The sequence below is a fragment of the Musa acuminata genome, chromosome BXJ3-9 (assembly GCF_036884655.1).
Source record: "Musa acuminata AAA Group cultivar baxijiao chromosome BXJ3-9, Cavendish_Baxijiao_AAA, whole genome shotgun sequence".
Taxonomy (NCBI): Eukaryota; Viridiplantae; Streptophyta; class Magnoliopsida; order Zingiberales; family Musaceae; genus Musa; species Musa acuminata.
The window spans coordinates 24,313,973-24,334,911 of NC_088357.1; positions in this window are offsets into that span (position 1 = coordinate 24,313,973).

The window sequence follows — 20,939 nt, forward strand, 5'->3', positions numbered from 1 at the left end:
CCCGTTAGTCCAAGGAATCCACGTAGTAATTTCAAGTTTATAGGTTTTGGGCCAACCTTATATTGCTTCAATTTTTGTTGGGTCTACCACCATGTTAGGACCCTTTTTCTGAGCTTTTGAATAATATTTATTGAGTCTGTTTAATCCAGTTGTTTATTGAGTCGGTTTGGTTCAGTTAGAGTCAAGTAGAGGTTTATTTAATATTTATTTATTATTAGAGTTCAAGTCCTGATGGACTTTGGGTGGAACTCTATAAATAGGGATGTAACTGCTTCTTTTCAGTTATCTATGAAAAATATTATTCTGTCTTTTGACAAACCCTAGGAGGTCGATCCTCTTGAAGCGATCAAGGAGGACCGATCCCCTCGAAGTGATCAAGGAGGCCGATTCCCTCGAAGTGATCATCCCCTTTCTCTTCTTCTTTTTTACGATAAAACTTTAGGGTCTTATCATTTGGTATCAGAGCGACGATAAGACTCCTAGGGTCTTATCATACCACTCTAGGTGGAACTCTATAAATAGGGATATAATTGCTTCTTTTCAGTTATTTATGAAAAATACTATTCTATCTTTTGACAAACCCTAGGAGGCCGATCCTCTCGAAGCGATCAAGGAGGGCCAATCCCCTCGAAGCGATCATTATCATTCCCTTTTCTCCTCTTTCTTCCACAATAAGACTTTAGGGTCTTATCATTTGGTATCAGAGCGACGATAAGACTCCCAAGGTCTTATCAATTGGTATCAGAGTGGCGATCCTTGACGTTCTCACTACAAAGTTGTCGTAGTTAACGCTGTCGTAGTTATAAAAAAAAAAAGAAAAAAAAGAAAGGAAACGAAGAGAGGAAGAAAAGTCGCAGCCACACACCCCCGCATCCCCTACTTCCAGCTAGCTCACCCGCCGCTGCTGCTCTCCGGCCAGCGACTACCATTGCTCGCTTTCTGGCCGGCAACCACCGCCGCCACTGATCCCCGGCCAGCGCCCACCGTCGCCGTTGCGCCCCGGCCAGCAACCTTCTCTCCTTGCTTCCCCATCTCGCTTGAGCAAGAAGGCTGCGACCGCTATTTCCCAGCCAGCGGACCACCCCTCAACGCCAACTGTCGGCGACGTTGCCCTAGCCGCACCCTTATTGCCGCCTCCCAACTGAGAAACCACCACTGCTAGCCACCGCCGATTGTGATCAGTCGGCATCACCAACGGCTTCCCCTATGGTGCGACAGAAATAGAGTATCCTCTGTTGCCGCAGCCGTCGGTCTCCCCTGCCGTTGCGAGCGTCGACTGCCACCACCGTCGCCGCTGCTTCCTGGTTGGCGACCACCGCCACTACTGCCTCTCAACCCCGGGACCTGTTGAATCTCGTATTTTGATGATGAAACCACTTGATATGTGTTTATAATTTAAACTGCATTTTGAGTGATGCAGGTCTACTCGATCAGGATTAGACAATTAACGCAGGAGGAATTGACGTTGCGCCGGAGGAGATCACGTTAGGATGGCAGAAGACTTTAGACGTCGGGCATCGGGCCAAGGAGAGCGAAATTGCGCTAAGGATATCGGGGTTGCGGAGGTCAACCGTTGATTGGGCAACAAGCTGCAAGAGAGGACGATGCGCTGAAGAATCGGACGAAGCGCCAACCAATGACGTGCCGGGCAACAGAATGTCAATTCGCGTTGTAATAATTGTCTAGATCGGAGTAGAGTTTTAGCTTGTGTGCAGGATTAACTATGATAACGACGAAGACATAAAGCAAAACAAAGTGTCGGAGTCAAGCACGAAGGATTTGTTGCAAGTTCGAGAGTTCGACGGAAGTCTAAAGGTTCGTCGGGAATGCTGCCGGAACTAGCCAAGAATAAGTAGGGAGCTTGCCGAAGGGTTTTTCGGAAGCTCACCGGAAGGTTCATTGGAAGTTCACGGAGCTCGCCGAGAAAGATCGGAGCTGGCCGAAGAAGCTCGTTGGAACTCGCTAAGATCAAATCATGAAGTCTAGGAGCTTGTTGGGAGTCCGCAGAATGGTTTCCGAGAGTTTATCGGAAGACTGTCGAAAGTTCGCCGGAAGCTCGCCGGAAGAAGTCTTGACTTACGGACTTTGTAATAGCTTAGAAAATGTCTTTAAATTCGTAGTTAGCAGGTTAATTAGGGTTAGGATTAGGTGTTAATCCTATAACCCAAGTAGGGGCCAATTGGGCCCTAGTTCGGACTGGTTTGGGCCAAGTTTGGAGCCCAACCAGTGAGCTGAATTGGCCTAGGCGGTGGCACCGCTTGACTGGGCGGTGGCACCGCCAGTCCACTGTTAGTGTCAGACACTGACAGGCGATGGCACCACCATTGACAGGCGGTGGCACCGCCGGCCTCGGAAACCAAAGAGAATTCAAATTTTGGAGCCCAAATTTGAATCCTCTTGAGGCCTATAAATACCCCTCATTTCTCAACAGAGAATACAACCTTTTTGAGAAGCTAGAAGTTGAGAAACGCTTTAGGAAAAGTCTTGTTTTCAATAGCTTGAGTGTTCACCTCCTTTCTTTTCATTGAAATCTTTGTAAAAGGGTGAACCACTTGTAAGAGGTTGTAAGAGGGGTGTAAGAAGGAGGTTGATCTTTGCCTAGTAAAGGAAGATCATTAGTGGATGTCGGTGGCCTCGACGGAAGAGGAATCAGAGGAGTGGATGTAGGTCACGATTGACCAAACCACTATAAACTACTATCTTCTCTGGTTTGCATTTATCTTATTGTCATTTATATTACTGCAAACCATCTTCATTTTGATGCTCTACTTCTTTGTCTCCTTCTTGCATATGCCTTCAAGTTAAAACGTAATCGAAACAGTTTCAAACAAAACATTGCTTTTATCGTACGAAGTTTCCGTAAGTGTTTAAATCGTCGAAAGTTTATCATACTTTACCGTTGCACTAATTCATCCCCCCCCTCTTAGTGCCGCTCTGGTCCTAACAGGACCAACCCCCTCGTCACTTCTACCGTTGGCGACGCTACCCCCAACCGCGCCACCATCACTGCCTCCACTGCCCCCAACTGTGCCACCATCGCTACCGGCCCTTGGGTCACAGCTACAGTCGCTTGACCATCCCTCTTCATGGCGATCAAAATAAGGCAACTATGACCGTCATAGCCACCGCCGTCTCCTCAACCGCACGCGATTCCTTGGCGTCACCAGTGCCTCCTTCCACAGTGCGATAGAGACAAACATCATTCCCTCCCATCTGCACCGTCGAAGCCACCGCGGTGGCGAGCCCTTGGCGGCGTTGCCCCCAGCCGCACCACCGTCGCTGCCTTCCCTTGGGTCGCAACCGTCGCAGCCGTAGCGACCACAATAGAGTAACTTTGCATTTTTTTGCCGCAGCCACCAATCACTGTAGTTCCCGGCCAGCAACCACTGCCACCGCTGCTCCTGACCAATGACCAACCCCTCGTTCTGCAGTAGCCGCCCTCCAATAGCGAACACAGCAACCGCAGCATGTACGCTGCCCTGCCTCAACCCTAGCAGTGCATGCAACACCGATTCCTCTTCTCAACCTTGGTCGCTTCAACGCCGCCTCCCCCTTGCTTAGCATATTCTACCACAACCGCAGGTTGCCATCATGGCAGTCTCAACCCTGCTGCCCGACGATTGCCTCTTGAGTCGTAGCAACTGCAACCACATCAATGGAGTCGCCTTCTAACCCCGGCGCTCTCACCCCACACAGCGATAGAAACAGGGCAGCAACTCTTCCTCCAACGCAACGACCGCAGCACTGCCCTCGACATCCACCTCCTCGGCAACTTCGCATCGACAGTGTTGATGCCTTTGATCGACACCAAAAATAGGAGTTGAGATTACATATTTATAGTCTTACGCAATGGCCACTGATAACTCAGTGAAGGCACAAATGGAAGCGATGGAAACCAGAATTGAGAACCGGCTATAAGAAATTCTTCATGATTTCAAAAAGAGCTTGTTGGAGCATTTTAGCGGGTTTCAACAAGATGGGAGCTCAAGTTCTACATTGCACAGATCTGAAAATTCAGGAAAAAGGCCCCAAGATTGTGACACAAACTATTTACACATGAAGGTGGAATTTTCGAGATGGAATGATGGAGATCTGACCAGTTGGATCTCTAGGGCAGAAATTTTTTTTCATTTTCACAGAACTCCAGAAGAATCCAAGATGGAAATAGCCTCAATCCAGCTCGATGGAGATGCACTCCAGTGGTACGATTGGTATGAAACTGTTTATGGAGTTCCTTCATGGGAGAAGTTCAAAAGAGGGCTTCTTGTTCGATTTGGCCCATCCGAATATGAGAATGTTGATGGCCAGCTCTCCAAAATTTGTCAAACTTCTACAATGTTGGAAAATCAAAGTCGATTTGAAAGATTATCAAATCAAGCTAGAGATTGGTCGGAACGACAACTTCTACATACATTTATTGAAGGGCTTAATCCGGAGATTCGGTGTGAAGTTAAGGCTCGTCAACCTCGCACTATGATAGCTGCGATCTCATTTGCACATCTATATGAGAAAAAAATTAGCAAGGAAAGATCAGTAATGGGTTTGTATTATGATGAAAAGTGGAGTATAGAGCACCAATGTAAACAAGGGCAACATCTGATGATTGAGCCAATTAGAGAGGAACCAAAAGCAGAAGAGTTGGACTCCGATTATGAAGGTGTGGAAACTAATGAAGATATTGAATCCATCACACATACAGTGCATGCATTGGCTGGCTATGCTAACCCACAAACTATAAAAATCAGAGGAACATTGAAGCATCAGCCTATCACTATTTTGATTGATATATGTAGCACTAATAATTTTATGGACAGTGAGACTGTTAACCGATTGGTCCACCACATTGAAGACTATGAAAGATTCAAAGTAAAAATCGTTGATGGACGCTTATAAGAGTAATACCAAGATTAAATTCATTAAAGATAAGATTTTGATGCATATTAATAAGAAAATATATATTAAGAATAACCTTAAACCTAAGAACCAAATAAGTATCTCTGGACCATTATAACTAATTCATATAAACTTATTTGGACCTATTAATATCATAAGTCTAAAAGGAAATAAATATGCATTTGTGATTATTGATGACTATGGTAGAGACACTTAAATACACTTTTTAGCATAAAAAATGAGTGTTTTAAATTATTTACCAGGTTTTATAAATAAGTATAAAATAAAAATAATTTTATGATTTCATCTATTAAAGTGATCATGTTGATGAATTTAAAAATTATGATTTTTAAAAGTTTTAAGATTTAAATGAGTATGATCATAACTTTCCACTTTAATAAACCCATAACAAAATAAAGTTGTTAAAATAAAGAATAGAAATTTACAAAAGATGACTAGGCCATGCTAAATAAACATAACTTACCTAAATATTTTTGAGTCGAAACCATTAACATAGCTTATTATATTATGAATAGGATCTTTATAAGTACTTTAAATTCCAAAGTTTTTGGTTACAATTTTTTTTTTTGAATAGCAAAGATGTTTTTGAAAAATTTGATGCTAAATCCGATGATAATATTTTTCTTATATATTTTTCTATTTCTAGAGTTTTCAATAAAAGATCTTTGGTTATTGAAGAATCTATTCATCTTGTTTCTAATGAATCTCCTCACACTAAGAAAACTAACTTGGATTATGATTATTTTAAACTTAAAAGTTAAATTTAAATAATTATTCTACTCCTCAAAATAACTTGGATACTTCTATTCTAAAAAATCTTATCTAAGGAATGCAAGTATATAAGTGCATATTCAAAGGAGCTAATTATTTGAGATACATAAAAAGTATTCAAACTCATTTTTTCTTAAAAATATTTATGCAAATATTATTTTTCTATCTAGTTACTCAAAAAAAGGAAGAGACTCAAACAATGCTAAAAAAGAGAGCCACGATAATTTACAAACTTAGGATTAGATGCTCCATTAGTTAAGCCCGAGTGAAGGATTTATAGTCTCAAAAGACTTCAAAAATATAGTCAAAAATTTAAATTTCTGAAATTTCGAGGTACCAATGGTATTATAACTGATTTTAGGTAATATTACCATTCTAATTTTTGAAATAGAGTCATAATTTTGGACTCCAAAATTTTTGCAATGGTACTACCAATACTAGAAGCAATACCACTATCACCCTAGTTGATACTACCACCATCATAAATGGACCACTATCACAATTGATGATAAAGTACATCTAATGCTTGTCAAATGACTAAGAGGTACTACCACCTAGGCCTAGTGGTACCATTACCCTTGACTACTTTATGTCACCTATTTGGTCCAAAATAATATCAACTAAGATTTTATCTCATCAACCACTCATTCAACACACTATTGAAGCTTTCAACATATCATCCTAACTTTTCGTATGTTATTGAATTCCTCTGCTCGACGATCATCCAACATGATGATTAATCCGGTAGCTTAGTGTTTATTCTTTGGCTATTCGAGTCTTTAGTTAAAATATTTTATATGTCACTTATCTCAACAATACATTAGTTTATAAAATTCATTAATTGATTTATCATCAAAATTTATAATTTAAGAATCTTTTCCTTTTTCATAATGATGATCAATTGATGATGAGATTTTAAAAAGACTCCTCTGTTTATGTCATCTTAATAAAAGTCATGATAGCTTAAACTCAAATAAAAGGAGGATATATCCTTTTAAATACTTATCTTGAATTTAAGTTAAAAGATATTTGATCTCTTCAATATTAAGATTCGATCATTTTAAGCCCAAATATTAAAGTACAAACAAGTTTTAAATTTTAAAGTTGAATTTTCAATTATTATCAAGATATAATGTCAACCATTAGTCATAAACAAAGGATAAGTGCAAATTAATCATTTGCATATATTAAACACATAAAATAAGTCAAACGTGAGCACTAAAAAAATTATAATTTAAAGCATCAGTTATTCTCTATATCCACACATAAACTAAAACAAAAGCATGACATAAGTTAAAGCAAAAGCAAGAGTTACTTTTTCCTCCTCTGTTATCATTAAAAAGGAAAAATACATACATAAGAATAATTCAAGATACTTGAATAGTGGTAGTCCAAAATACCTAAACAAAATATGAAAAGATCCATAAAAAAAGGTCAAAATATTGACAAATAAAATATCTAATATACCAATTATGCCTTGATCCAAAACATAGTGCTTATTTTTTAAGTATTAACTACATCAAGATAATGTTGTTTAGGAAGTAAAACACTAATTAGAATGTGATGACCTAGTATCTTAATTAAGGCCATGTATTATCATTCAAAGAAATTTAATAGGCCTAGTTCCCTTCTAACAGTACAAATTGTTCTTCACTATGGGGTTTTGTAAATATGCCTATCAATTGATGTTTTGTGTAAATGAAGTCTAATGATATGCTATGACTACTAATATAATTCATAATAAAATAATATATAATATTAATATGATTGGTTTACGAGTGTTGAATATGATTTTTTATCAAACAAATTACATTAGTGTTATCACATTTTATGAAAATATTTTTCATACAAATTTTATAATCTTCTAAAGTGTAATTCATCCATATCACATATCCACAGCATGCATCTACCATAACACATTTTTCTTTAGCTATTGATAGTGCAATAAAATTTTTCTTCATAAACAACTAATAAGTACACCACCTAAAAATTGACAAGTTCTATGGGCACTTTTTTAATTTATTCTATATCTTACAAAACCAACATTAACATAAGCAATCAAATAAAAATTTATCAGATTTGGGGTATCATAGTATACAATAAACTTCTTATTATGTCTCTATAAGTATTTTAATCAAAGAGTTCTTCATCATTATCCATGTCAAATTTTGTGGAGGTACTATTGGTGTATTGATGGCATTATAATTATTCTAATTAAATTTCTTAAGTAAGTCCTAAGTTTATTTAGTTTGACTAATAAAATTTTTATTATTTTATTTAATCTATATATCTAAAAAAAATTATTCACTCATTAGTTTCATTTCAAATTCTCAACTTATTCTTAGCAAATGATTCACATAATGCTTTACTAGTATAATTAAAAATAATATTATTAATATAAATTTGAATGATAATGAGATTATATTACTAAAATATTTAATAGATAATATAGTGTCGATCTTATTTTTGAAAAAAATATTTTGACTAAACAAAGAGCTAAATCTCTCGTAGCAAGCCTTAGAGGCTTATTTAACCTATAGAGAGTTTTAGATAATTTGTAAACATGATTCCAAGAAAGATTATTTTTCAATCTATGTGGTTGTTTAACATAAACTTCTTTTAAAATAAAATTATTAATAAAAATACTTTTAATATCTATTTAAAATAATTAAAAAAATTTAAAATAAACACAGGTAAGAAGTATTTTTATGACTTCAAAGTCTAGCCATACGAGCAAAGGTTTCTCTATAATTTATGCCTTCTTCTTGGTTGAAATCTTTGGACTCTAATTTTATCGTGTTTTTAATCACAACACCTTATTCATATTGCTTATTTCTAAAGACCTGTTTAGTGTTAATTCCTAAAGTTTGTTTATCCAAACTTTATTTCTTTTATATTAATTTTTACTCTTTATACATTGTCGAAACACATGATTCATTTTTTAGAGCTTAATTAATACATTTAGACTCAATTTGAGATAAAGAAGTGTCATTTATACAAATATGTTAAAAGAAGAACAAGTATGAACATATTTTGATATATTTCTAATAATTAGCTTAATAAGATGTGCATCTATATACATCAATTCTTTAGGTAGGGTTTTTTCAAATATAGATGTATCCAAGTTGCTTTGAGGAATAGAATCATCATTCAAATTTAATTTTCTAAGTTACAAAAATTTTCTATGTTTGAGAAAATTCATAAAAAATAATATGTATAGATTCTTCAATAACTAAATATTTTTTGTTAAAAACTCTATAAGATTTATAAGTAGAAGAATATCCAAGAGAAATACTTTCAAAAAATTTCTAAGATATTCTTGTCATTTAAAATATGATATTTTCAACCAAAAACTTTAAAATATGAAATATTAAGTTTTTTATTATTCCATAACTCATAAGGAGTTTTAGATAAATAAGACATTATAAAAATCCTATTCATGACATATCAAGTGATATTAATGGCTTCGGTCTTAAAATATTTGAGTAACCTATGTTCATTGAGCATATATTAATTCATAAGTTCCTATTCTTTCTCTTAATAACTCAATTTTATTATGAATTTTTTGGAGTGAAGTTATGATCATATCCATTTGAATCACAAAACTTTTGAAATTGTGATTGTTGAAATTCTTAACCATGATCACATAAAACAAATAAATTTATAAAAACTTTTTCATTTTAGACATTCATAAAATTTGCTAAAATAGTTAAAATAATTATTTTTATGTAATATTGATAAGTTATCATGCATGTTTGTTACCTCTTAGACTTGTAATATTAATATATTCAAACAAGTCCATGTGAATTTGTTATAGTAGCCTCGAGGTACTTGGTTTTTCAATTTAATACTACTTGTAATATATTTTTCTAATTGGCATACATCACCAAAATTACCTTTGAATTTAATTTTATTAAGCATTCCTCTTATAAGTTCTTTAATTCTAATTTAAATAATCAATTTCATACTAATATGTTGTAGTCTTCTATGTTAGAGCCATACATCATCATTTAAAGTCGAAAAATATATTGTATTATGATAGTCATTAAGAACAATCAAGGACTTGTTCCTATTTGGCATATCTATTATACAAGCACAAGATTCAAATTTAACTTTGATCCTTTGTCACAAAGTTATCTAATACTTATTAAGTTATGTTTCAAACTATGTACCAAAAGCACATATTTAATTAAAAAATAATTTATTATTAAAAAGATTTTTTTTTATTATTATATTTGAAGACAATTATCCTCTATATTAGCTAGTGAGCTTTGAAAAGTATGTACAACCGCTAGTCATATATCTTGAGTATTAATTATCAAGATACTATTTTTAGCTCGTAACTTTTGTATAGAGACATACCTATAACTTAGAGTCCTTCATAATTATAATTACTTTTCTTGACTTTTGACTTTATACTATTTATGGTTCTATAAGAACCCAAATTAATTTATGATAATTATTTTTCTTAAGAGAGCATGAGTAAACATAATAATCAATTTTTTCATAAAGGCTGTATTTAATTTTATGAGATGTGTGAGCATGCAATGTTGGTCTTTTTATAAACCTAGTTGTCTTATAATGAATGCTACTATTTGTGAATCCAATACCTTCTTTTCTAAAGTTTAGCAATGGCCAAATACATTTATATCAACTTTAAATTTTTTAAAAGTTTAGCATAAAAATATATTTATCTTTTTAAGAAATTCTATTACATGATCACTATCAATTGAGCCTTTTAAGTAACATTCTAGTTTTTCATTCATGACAATTAGATCATCTTTTATATTTTTTAAAGCATTAACTCTAGTGATTTTTGAAATAGTTCCCTTTTAAGTTCAAGATGTGATGATTATAAATTTTTACATCCAGTGTAATTAGTATAAGATCTAGTGCAAGGAGTACAAGATGTTAATATATATTTGTTCTATATATTTTTAATTTATCAAACTTATTAGTAAAACATGATTCTTTATTCAGTGAATTATTTTTTTACCTTTTTTGAGTTCATCATATAATTTATAAAATATTTCAAGTAATTCTTCATGTGATAAAAAAGGTTTTGAGAGAGCCAAATATCTTCTTATTGAAAGTCATTAAGTCATAATTTATCATTTCTTTTTTATTGATTTACTTTTCTATCTTAAACTCACTTGATTCATCTTGTCACTTTGAATGCTTTCTTCTTCTTTAAGAATAATACTTTTTGATATCATTAAGGTATACTTTTTACCAAGTGCTTTTAATCCATTGATAATATATGTAAAGTGAATATACATGTCACTAATGGATTCATTTAGTTTTATTTTGAATAATTCATAATTGTGAACTAAAAGATTAATTTTAGATTCATTTACTTATTAGTTTCTTTATGTGTGACTTCAAGTAGGTGTTACAAGTAAAAAACTTGATTGAATTTATTTTTTTCTAGAACATAAAATAAAACATCCATAGCTTTACCATTTAAAGAAAAGATTCTCTTTTCAAAATTATTCCATTCATCTATCAGTGAACAGGGACAATTTAGCAAAGTTCAAGCCAAACTCTAATTCTGCCTAATTGGAGTCTCAATCAACTCCAATTCAATCTTGATTAAACTAAACCAAGATCGCCTAATCTCAAGCTTAAAGATTAGATTCAAGTTAGCTCAAACCTTACTCAAATTTGGCTCAAATCAAGTTTTAATCGAAGTCCAATTTAGCTCAACCTGACTTCAAATCAAACTTTGATTCAAATCCAATGTAGCTGGACTCAACTTAAGCTCAATTAAATAAAAAGACGTCAAGTCTAACTAGATTAGGTCTAGTTGTAAGTCTTAAGGGTATTTGGACTCTTCAAGTCCTAAAGGTATTAGAACTCTTAAAGTCCTAAAAGCATATTAACTCTCCAAGTCCTAACCTAACTATGACTCCACCCCTCTAATGCTATAAAAGCAAGGGTTACAACCCCCTGATGGCATCCAATCGAGCCCCCTCTTGAGTTTCCAATTGGCCCTAAGCTAAGAAAAGATGAGTGAAAGAGAGGAAGGAGCTTGTCAGTTCAACAATCCTTCTTCTTGCCCATGGTCACCTCGCTACAAATGTCATTTATGAGAATAATAAGAACCAAAAGGTAACCAAGAAGCAACCTCAATTGGCTATAGCCTTCTAGTTTCTACCAAGAGCAAGAGAAGAAAGAAGAAAAGAGAAGATGAATTCTATAAGATTCTATAGACCTTCAATTGCAAACCCTTGTTCATCGATTTCAAGCAACCAAAGTCCATCCAAACTTTGTCCAACTACTATGAGAAGTCTCAAAATCTTGCTTCATACTATCTAAACCTTAGGTGACAATGATCCTTAACATACCAAGAGCACCCAAAGTATTATCCAAAGATAACCTACAATCTTATGTATCTAGTTTCATTGTTTATCATGTTTTTATCCTATTGCTTAGCCCTTGTAGTTGGAACTTTAATCTTACAAGTAGTAGAGGTTATTTTCTTTCAGTTTTATACTTGTTTACAATGATATCTTTCTCTCCTACCAAAACTTTCATTCGAGAGATGGTAACAGATCGATAGATCATCAAACCCAAATCCTATATAGATCAAATGACATTAGAGTAATGATCATGTAGATGATGATCACAAGACAAGCATATAAAGAGTTAGGTGAAGAATTATAAGAGTTAGAGTTTTAACCGTGCTCACCCAAAGGAAGAACAACTAATGGGATGGCAGCCAACATCTCGACAGCTTTGGTCGATCACGATGGGTTGGATGCAAGCCCAAGTTAACCTTCCAACAATTAATAATCAATCAAAGAACATCATAGCAAAGGAGAGAGCACTATCTCCGTCTAAGATGAGCAATCACAAACAAAATGCTGTCATGCAGAACATTACAGTAAGAACTCGACACTTATGAGTCAAGGCTTGCATCGACACACTGTCTTACAATGACTCAATCAATATTAAGATATTAAACTCATGGATAGATTAATTTAACACTTTGATCAATATGAATACAATAGTAAGAAATATGGTTTTGCTTGCATGACTAAAATTGACAAGACATGCACTCGCATGGTGAAAAGCATATTTTCAAACCAATAATAATGAAGATATGTCATGGACATAATTTAAAAGATTTATATGAGAAGAATTCTATGTTATGGTGTTTCTCAAATAAAGAATGAGGAAATGACACTACTTAGGCTAAGCAAGAGATTAATTTGTGCAAGAGTACACTATCGAGTTTTGACGATAAATAGTGGTATTCAAAATCTCCCTTGATGATCAAACTATGGTGATGAAATATGCTTTCGGGCTCCATGCATACATTTATACTAAGTTGATCTCTTTAAAATATATGATATTTTGATTGCTAACAATATAGGAATGATAATATGTTAAATCTCGGATTTTGATGATGAAGTCAATTGTAATTTGTTTGATCTAATCTATATATTGAGAAAAGTGTGCAGGATTAACTATGATGGTAGTAAGACATAAAGTAGGTGTTGTGCCAGAGTCAAGATCGAGATCACTTGGAGTTCGAGAGTTCGACGGAAGTCCGGACGTTCATCAGAAGTTCTGTGGGAACCAACTGAGAAGTCCAAGAGCTTGCCATAGAAACTCATTAGAACTTGCCAAAAAGATCATCGTAAAGTCCAGGAGCTTGTCGGGAGTCCTCCGGAACATTGCTGAGAGTTCGTCGGATGTTCGTCGGAAGTACGCCGGAAGCTCGTCGGAAGAGCAATTGATGCACTGGAATAAAAAGCACTGTAAACTGTGTCTTAATTATCATAGTTAGAGTGTAAATTAAGTTAGGATTAGGAGATAATCCTACTAACTTAATTAAGGGCCAATTGGGCCCTTAACAAGGCTGAATTAGGCCGAATTGAGTATCCAATTCAGCCCCTGAAAATATGGTCGGCTGTGGCACCGCTTGGAAGGCAGTGCCCCTAGTTTTCTAGGTGGTGGCACTACCTAGACTAGGTGGTGGTACCGTCGGCAGTAGTACTGCCAACGGTGGCACCGCCCCTATTTGACGGTGGTACTACCTAGAGTCAAATCAACGATGGTAGTACCACCCAGTAATGACGGTGGTAACCGCCCAATAACGACGGTGGTACCGCCCAATAATGGCGGTGGTACCGTTAGTACCCCGGATTCTGGGGATGTGATACTTTTTAGCTCCAATTTTGAAGCCATTGAGGCCTATAAAAATCTCACACTTTTCTACATGAAAGTGCATGAAACCTATTGGCATAATCTTGAGTTCTTGAGTCTTAAAGTGTTGTGAAAGTTAGAGTTCTCCTCCTTCATCTCTTAGCCTTATAACCATCTAAAAAAGAGGAGTGAGACTTGTAAGGGTTCATCTCCTAAACCCGGGAAAAGGAGAAAGTGCTTTAAAGAAGTGTTCGGTCTTCACCTATTGAAGGAAGGCTTTAGTGGATGCTAGTGACCTCGTCGGAGGAGGAATCCGAAAGTGGATGTAGGTCATGTTGACCAAACCACTCTAAAACTCGGTTTGCATTTACTTTAAAACATTTACTTTTATAGTAAACTGCCTCTCCTCCTTACTGTACTTTTACTACACCTACATATGCTTTCAAGTAAACACCTTTCGAGATCGGCTTTAATTTTCGAAAGCTTTCAAGTTTAAATTCTCTCCGAAATGGATTGAATCAAAACCATTTTCGTCAGAATCAGTTTTAATCAAAACAAGTCATTTGAAATCGCAAAAGTTTTCCACTACACTAATTCATCCCCCCTCTTAGTACCGCTCTTGATCCTAACAATTGGTATCAGAGCAAGATCCACTCTCATTTGGTTTGAAACCCAAGAGAGATGACATTTACCGGCAACCTAGAGGGTCATTCAATTACACGTCCGCCCATGTTTAATGGGATAGATTATACATATTGGAAGACTAGAATGAGGATCTTCCTAATTTCAATGGATTTCGAACTATGAAATATTGTAGAAAATGGCTTTCAAAAGTCTTCTCTTCCAATGAACGATTGGAATGAGTTGGAGAAGAAGACTTTCACTTTAAACGGAAAGGCTGTGAATGCCTTGTTTTGTGCATTACATAAAAATGAGTTTAATCGGGTATTGATTTGTGAAATGGCTTTTGACATTTGATACAAACTCGAAGTGACTCATGAAGGCACTAGTAGAATGAAGGAGTCAAAAATTAATCTTTTAGTGCATTCTTATGAGTTGTTTCGAATGAAACTGAGTGAGAACATTGGAGATATATACACCCAATTTACGGATACCGTCAATAGTCTAAAAAGACTTGGTAAAAGTTTCTCGGATTTTGAGCTTGTTAATAAAATTTTAAGATCCCTTCTAAAGAGTTGGGACCCTAAAGTCACGGTCATTCAAGAGACCAAAGATCTAAATAATTTTCCTCTTGAAGAACTAATTGGATCACTAATGACCTATGAAATGACATATAAAGTTCATGAAGAGTAAGAAGACATCCTTCCAAAGAACAGGAAGGATATGACACTTAGAATATAAGAAGAGCACTTAAAGAATCCTGGGACTTTGATGATGATTTGACACTCTTAATAAGAAAATTTAAAAAATTCATAAAAAGGAATAAATTTAAAAATGACACTAAAAATAAATTTGAACCCAAGAAAAATCAAGTAATATGTTATGAATGCAAGAAGCTGGGGACACTTCAAAAGTGAATGTCCCAAGTAAAAAGGAAGCAACCAAAGAAGAAGGCTCTCAAAGCTACATAGGACGACTCAAGTGCTTCCGAAGAAGAGGAGCCTACCATCACCGAATAAGTTGCTCACTATGCACTAATGGCTATTGGAGAGGAGGTAACAAGTTAAGTAGATGCAAATAACTTTCGATGAGCTTTCAAGTGCTTTTCATAAATTGTTTGATGAATATAGAATCTTAAGTAAAAAGTACAACTCTTTGAAATAGGAACATGCTTCTCTTATTAACAACTTTGATAGAGTAAAGATTGAGTATGAAAATAGCTTAGCATCTTGTAAAAACGTGATGAACTAGAATTACTTCAAAAAGAAAACTTGCTACTTAAGAAAATCTTAGAAAAGTTTAAGGTTGGTAGCAAATTCTTGAATATGATCCTTGCCAACAAGGGTCACGTTCATAGAAAAGGCAGAATCGGATTTATGAGTAGCTCTCACCAGAATCCAACCATCTTTGTTAAAGACCCTACTTTGCATGTTTCACCCCGAAAGAAATGTAACTTTTGTTACAAATTTGGGTATGTAGCTTATCATTGTCCATTTAAGAAATGTAGTCCACATAAATTGATTTAGGTTCCTAAAAGAACCTCAAATGACTTAATGCAACATGATAAGCAATATAGATCGATTTTTTAGGCACCCAAGGTCAAATGGGTACCTAAAAATCATCCTTTTTTGTAGAAATGTTTACCATCACAAGCTAGGAGCAAGAGATGGTACCTTGATAGTGGATGCTCAATGCATATGACCGGAGATCCATCTCAATTCTCTAAGCTCACTAGCATAGACGAAGGATATGTCACTTTCAGAGACAACAACAAAGGTAAAATCATTGGTAAATGAACCATAGGTAACAAATCCACCTTTTCTATTGAAGATGTATTGTTAGTTGATGGCTTAAAGTATAACCTTTTGAGCATTAGTCAATTGTGTGATAAAGGATATATCATTAAATTTAAATCTAATGCTTGCATTATTGAAAAACCACACATAAACACATCTATGATTATACTAAAATAAAATTACGTATACACTATTAACATTAATGATCATTGTAATGAAATATATTTTTTGGTTTTGAATAACGATGCTTGGCTTTGGCATAGGAGATTAGGTCATACTAGCATGAAACTAATCACTCAAATTTCATCTAAAGAACTTATAAGACGAATTCCTCATATCAAGTTTGTCAAAGATAATGTGTGTGATGCATATCAACTAGGAAAACAAATAAAATGTAGCTTCAAACTTAAGAACCAAATAAGCACCTCTAGACCTTTGCAATTGATCTATATGGACTTGTTCGGACCAATTGCTACATCAAACCTAGGAGGTAGCAAATACGCATTTGTCATCATGAATGATTATAGTAGATATATATGAACTTATTTTTTGGCACACAAAAGTGAATGCTTTAGGTATTTCTCTAAGTTTTGTAATCTTGTTCAAAATGAAAAGAGTTTTATGATTTCGTCAATTCGAAGTGATCACGGTGGTGACTTTCAAAACTGTGATTTTCAAGAATTTTGTGAATCTAATAGATACAACCACAACTTCTCTACTCCAATAAATCCTCAACAAAATGGAGTAGTAGAAAGAAAGAATAGAAACTTACAAGAAATGACAAGAACCATGTTGAATGAACATAGCATATCCAAATATTTTTGGGCCGAAGCCGTAAACATGAATAGAAAGATAAGACCTCTTGAATTACAAAAGATATGATTCATTTTATCAAATCTCTTCTTTTTATAAATAACAAAAATTATAGGTGTACAAATAAGAGATTGTGATTAAGAAAGAATCTCAAGTAGTAAATCCAAGAAATTAAGATCATAATTTGAATACAAATTCATCAAAATCTCAATATTACTTTCAAGAGATTCAAAATGGTATACATAGATTTATCATAATAATCATCAAGATTAATAAGATAGAGAAAAATAATTTTTCAAGAAAAAAAAATTTTCCTCTTTTTAGTTGTTTCAATTCATATGATTTTATTTCATGTATGCCAAATAAAAACATGTGTCATGATTAAAACCGAAAGTGTGAGATTTATTACAACAAAGATCAATAAGGCACTTTTATTATAGTAAAAATCAATAATCTGTAAATTACAAGATTCATCATGCATAATTTCGAAATTTATTAAGCATGATCATTGTGCATGACACTAAAACATGGTTTCAAAATGTTTAATATTTTCATTACATAATTTCATCATTATGCATCATCATATTTTCAAATTTGAACAAGCACAATTTTAAAACTATACCTTTCATTTTTCATGCATGATACAAATAAATCAATCATCACTATGGGCATATCATACATGATATTCAAGCATTCATGATATATCATTTTGGCAACATGATCATAGCTATTCAAATGATGGTATCTAAATGTCAAAATTCATTACATCCTATCATGCATGATCATTAACTTCTCATTTGTATTTCATGCATTATTTCATTTCATCACATTCAAAATATTAAGAGAATTTTGGTGATGAAATAAATATTTCATGAATACAAGTAATTGCATAAAAATCATATCATGAAAAGATAATACCAAAAGACACGTTTTCTTTTGAAAAATCTTCTCTTAAATAATCAAAGGAAAATCTTAGGAGATCATGATATAGATAAAATTCATTCAATCTCGTAGGAGAACAAGATATTAATTCAAGCATATAAAATTTCTCAATTCATTATGAATCATAATAAGAATTGTGATTCCGAAAAATCACGATTCATTTAGGAAAATTTTCTCTTTAGTGCACGATAAGAAGAAATATAGCAATGATACCAATCATGATTCATTTGGATAGTAGAAGCTAAAAAGAAACATTGAGGATAAAAGATCTCAATTTTTATAGAGTAAATCTCAAGTTATAAATCTCAAAAAATCAATATAAAGCTCATTCAAATTCAAATCATCAAATCAAAATTGTTTTCAAGAGATTTCATAAAAAGATGATAAAATAGATTCATCAAACCAAGAATTTTCAAGAAAAATACTTTTATCTATTTGGTTGTTTCATATAAGCATGCCTTTGTCTTTTTGTACCAAAAAATATATATATCATTAATCGTTTAAGATAGAAAAATAAGTTCCATCATAAAAACCATCAAGATCAATAAAACACAAAAATCATCATGTATAACTTTTAAAATCTCATACATAAAATCATCAAATCATGGTATCAAAATTTCAATATTTTCATTACAACTTTATTGCATTAGTTTCATTGAACATAATTTTGAATGATTCTTATAGATAACTAAAACTTATTTAATTTTAATTTATATGATTGACTTTATATTAGCATGCTCAAATTTTGTTCTTATGTCAAAACCATACATCATGTTTGAAAACCAAAGACAAGGTTCATAAAAAATCATCAAGCCTTCCATTCAAAAGTCATGCATTGTCAATTAAAATCAATATGGAAATAATCAAAATACACATTCTTGCTTCTCAAACACATATATAAGATTAATCTTACTAGGTGTACAAGCATTAGATTTATATCTAATTTTTTATTGCATTAACATAGAACATGCAATTTTTATTGTCATTTTCAAAATTACGAGCATGATCATATTTTTACATTTTCATTTTTAAACATTTAATTTTTAAGAAAATTGATTCAAAACTAAAATTAAAAAAAGTGTATTATGAAAAGCATTATGTAATTTCGAAGTAAATTAGGGGGATTTTGATTACCTCATCATTGAAGGCGGTTAAGACGTAGTTTGCCACCTCGCCTTTGTTGATTTTCTCCTCATCTTCGGAGGAGCTTGATTCATCCCAATTTGTGTTCTTCTTCTTGCGTTCAAAGCAAGTAGTTCTGTTCTTTTTATTCTTTAATTTTTGTTTCATTAACTTTTTAAATTTCTTTGTAAGTTCAAATTCACCATCACTTGAGCTTATGCTCAAGTGGTCTTCATGTGTTCTATGTCCCAAATCTTTCCTGTTCTTTGGAAGATTGTTTTGTTCATCATGTTCATCATGTGCATTGTGCACCATTTCATATATCATTAACGAACCAATTAGTTCTTCAAGTGGTAAGTTGTTTAGGTTTTTAGCTTCTTGTATCGTAGTTACTTTTAAATTCCAATTTTTAGAAAGAGAACGCAAAATCTTGTTTATAAGTTCAAAATCTGAAAAACTTCTACCAAGTGCTTTTAAACCATTGACGACATCCGTAAAACGGGTGTACATGTCAACAATGGTTTTGCTTGGTTTCATTCGAAAGAGCTCAAAATCGTGCATTAAAAAATTGATCTTTGAAACCTTAACACTACTTGTGCCTTTGTGGTTTCAAGAAAGTGCCAAATATCGAAATCCGTTTCGCACAAAGAAACCCGATTAAACTCCGTTTTATCTAAGGCACAAAAGAGAGCATTCATAGCTCTATCATTTAAAGAAAAAGTATTCTTCTCTAAATCATTCCAATCTTTCATTGGAAGAGAAGACCTTTTAAAGTCGGATTCAACAATATGCCATAAATTCAAATCCAAAGAAAGTAAGAAAACTCTCATTCGAGTTTTCCAATAAGTGTAGTTCGTCCCATTGAAAAAGGGAGGACGAATGAGAGAGTAACCCTCTTGAAAGCCAAAAAGAGTCATTTCTATTTGGATGTTAAACCAAAGTAAAAAACTGTGGCTCTAATACCAATTATTAGGATCAGAGCAGCACTAAGAGGGAGGGGGGGGGGGGGGGGGTGGGTGAATTAGTGTAGCAGATTGAAACTTGTAAGTTTGAAATCGATTTCGTAAATGTATAGAGATTTCGATTTGACGAAGGAATGACTTGGTAAAAGTAGATCGAGTAAAGTAAGGAGATGAAAACCAAAAGCTTACTACTATGTAAATAATAGTTTCAGAAAGGTAAACACACACACATTCAAGGAACACACTAATTTAAAGTGGTTCGGTCAAATGACCTACATCCACTTGCGAAGCCTTCTTCGATGAGGCTCCCAACTTCCACTAATAAATCACTTTAAAGGGGAAGGACAAATACCCCTCTTACAACCTTTTACAAGTGGTTCACACTCTTACAGATTTTCAAAGAGAAAGAGGGAGGTGAACACTTAAGCTATTGAAAACAATATTTGCTAAAGACTTTGCTAAGGCTTTATCTCAATCTCTAACTTCTCAAAGGTTGTATTCTCTGCTGATAATTGAGAGGTATTTATAGACCCCAAGATGATTCAAATTTGGGCTCCAAATTTTGAATTCCTCTTAGAATCCTGGAGCTAGCGGTGCCACCGCCTGTTAGTGTCTAACACTGACAGTATATTGGAGATGCCACTGCCCAGTCCGATGGTGCCACTACCGGACCTCTCGGGTGCTGGGCGGTGCCATCGCCCAGTCCGACGATACCACCGCCCGATCCTTTGGGTTTTGGGTGGTGCCACCGCCCGACCTTACGGGTCATTGGTTGGGCTTCAGATCTGACCCAAACCAAGTCATATTCGAGCCCATTTGACCCTTAACCAGGATATAGGATTAT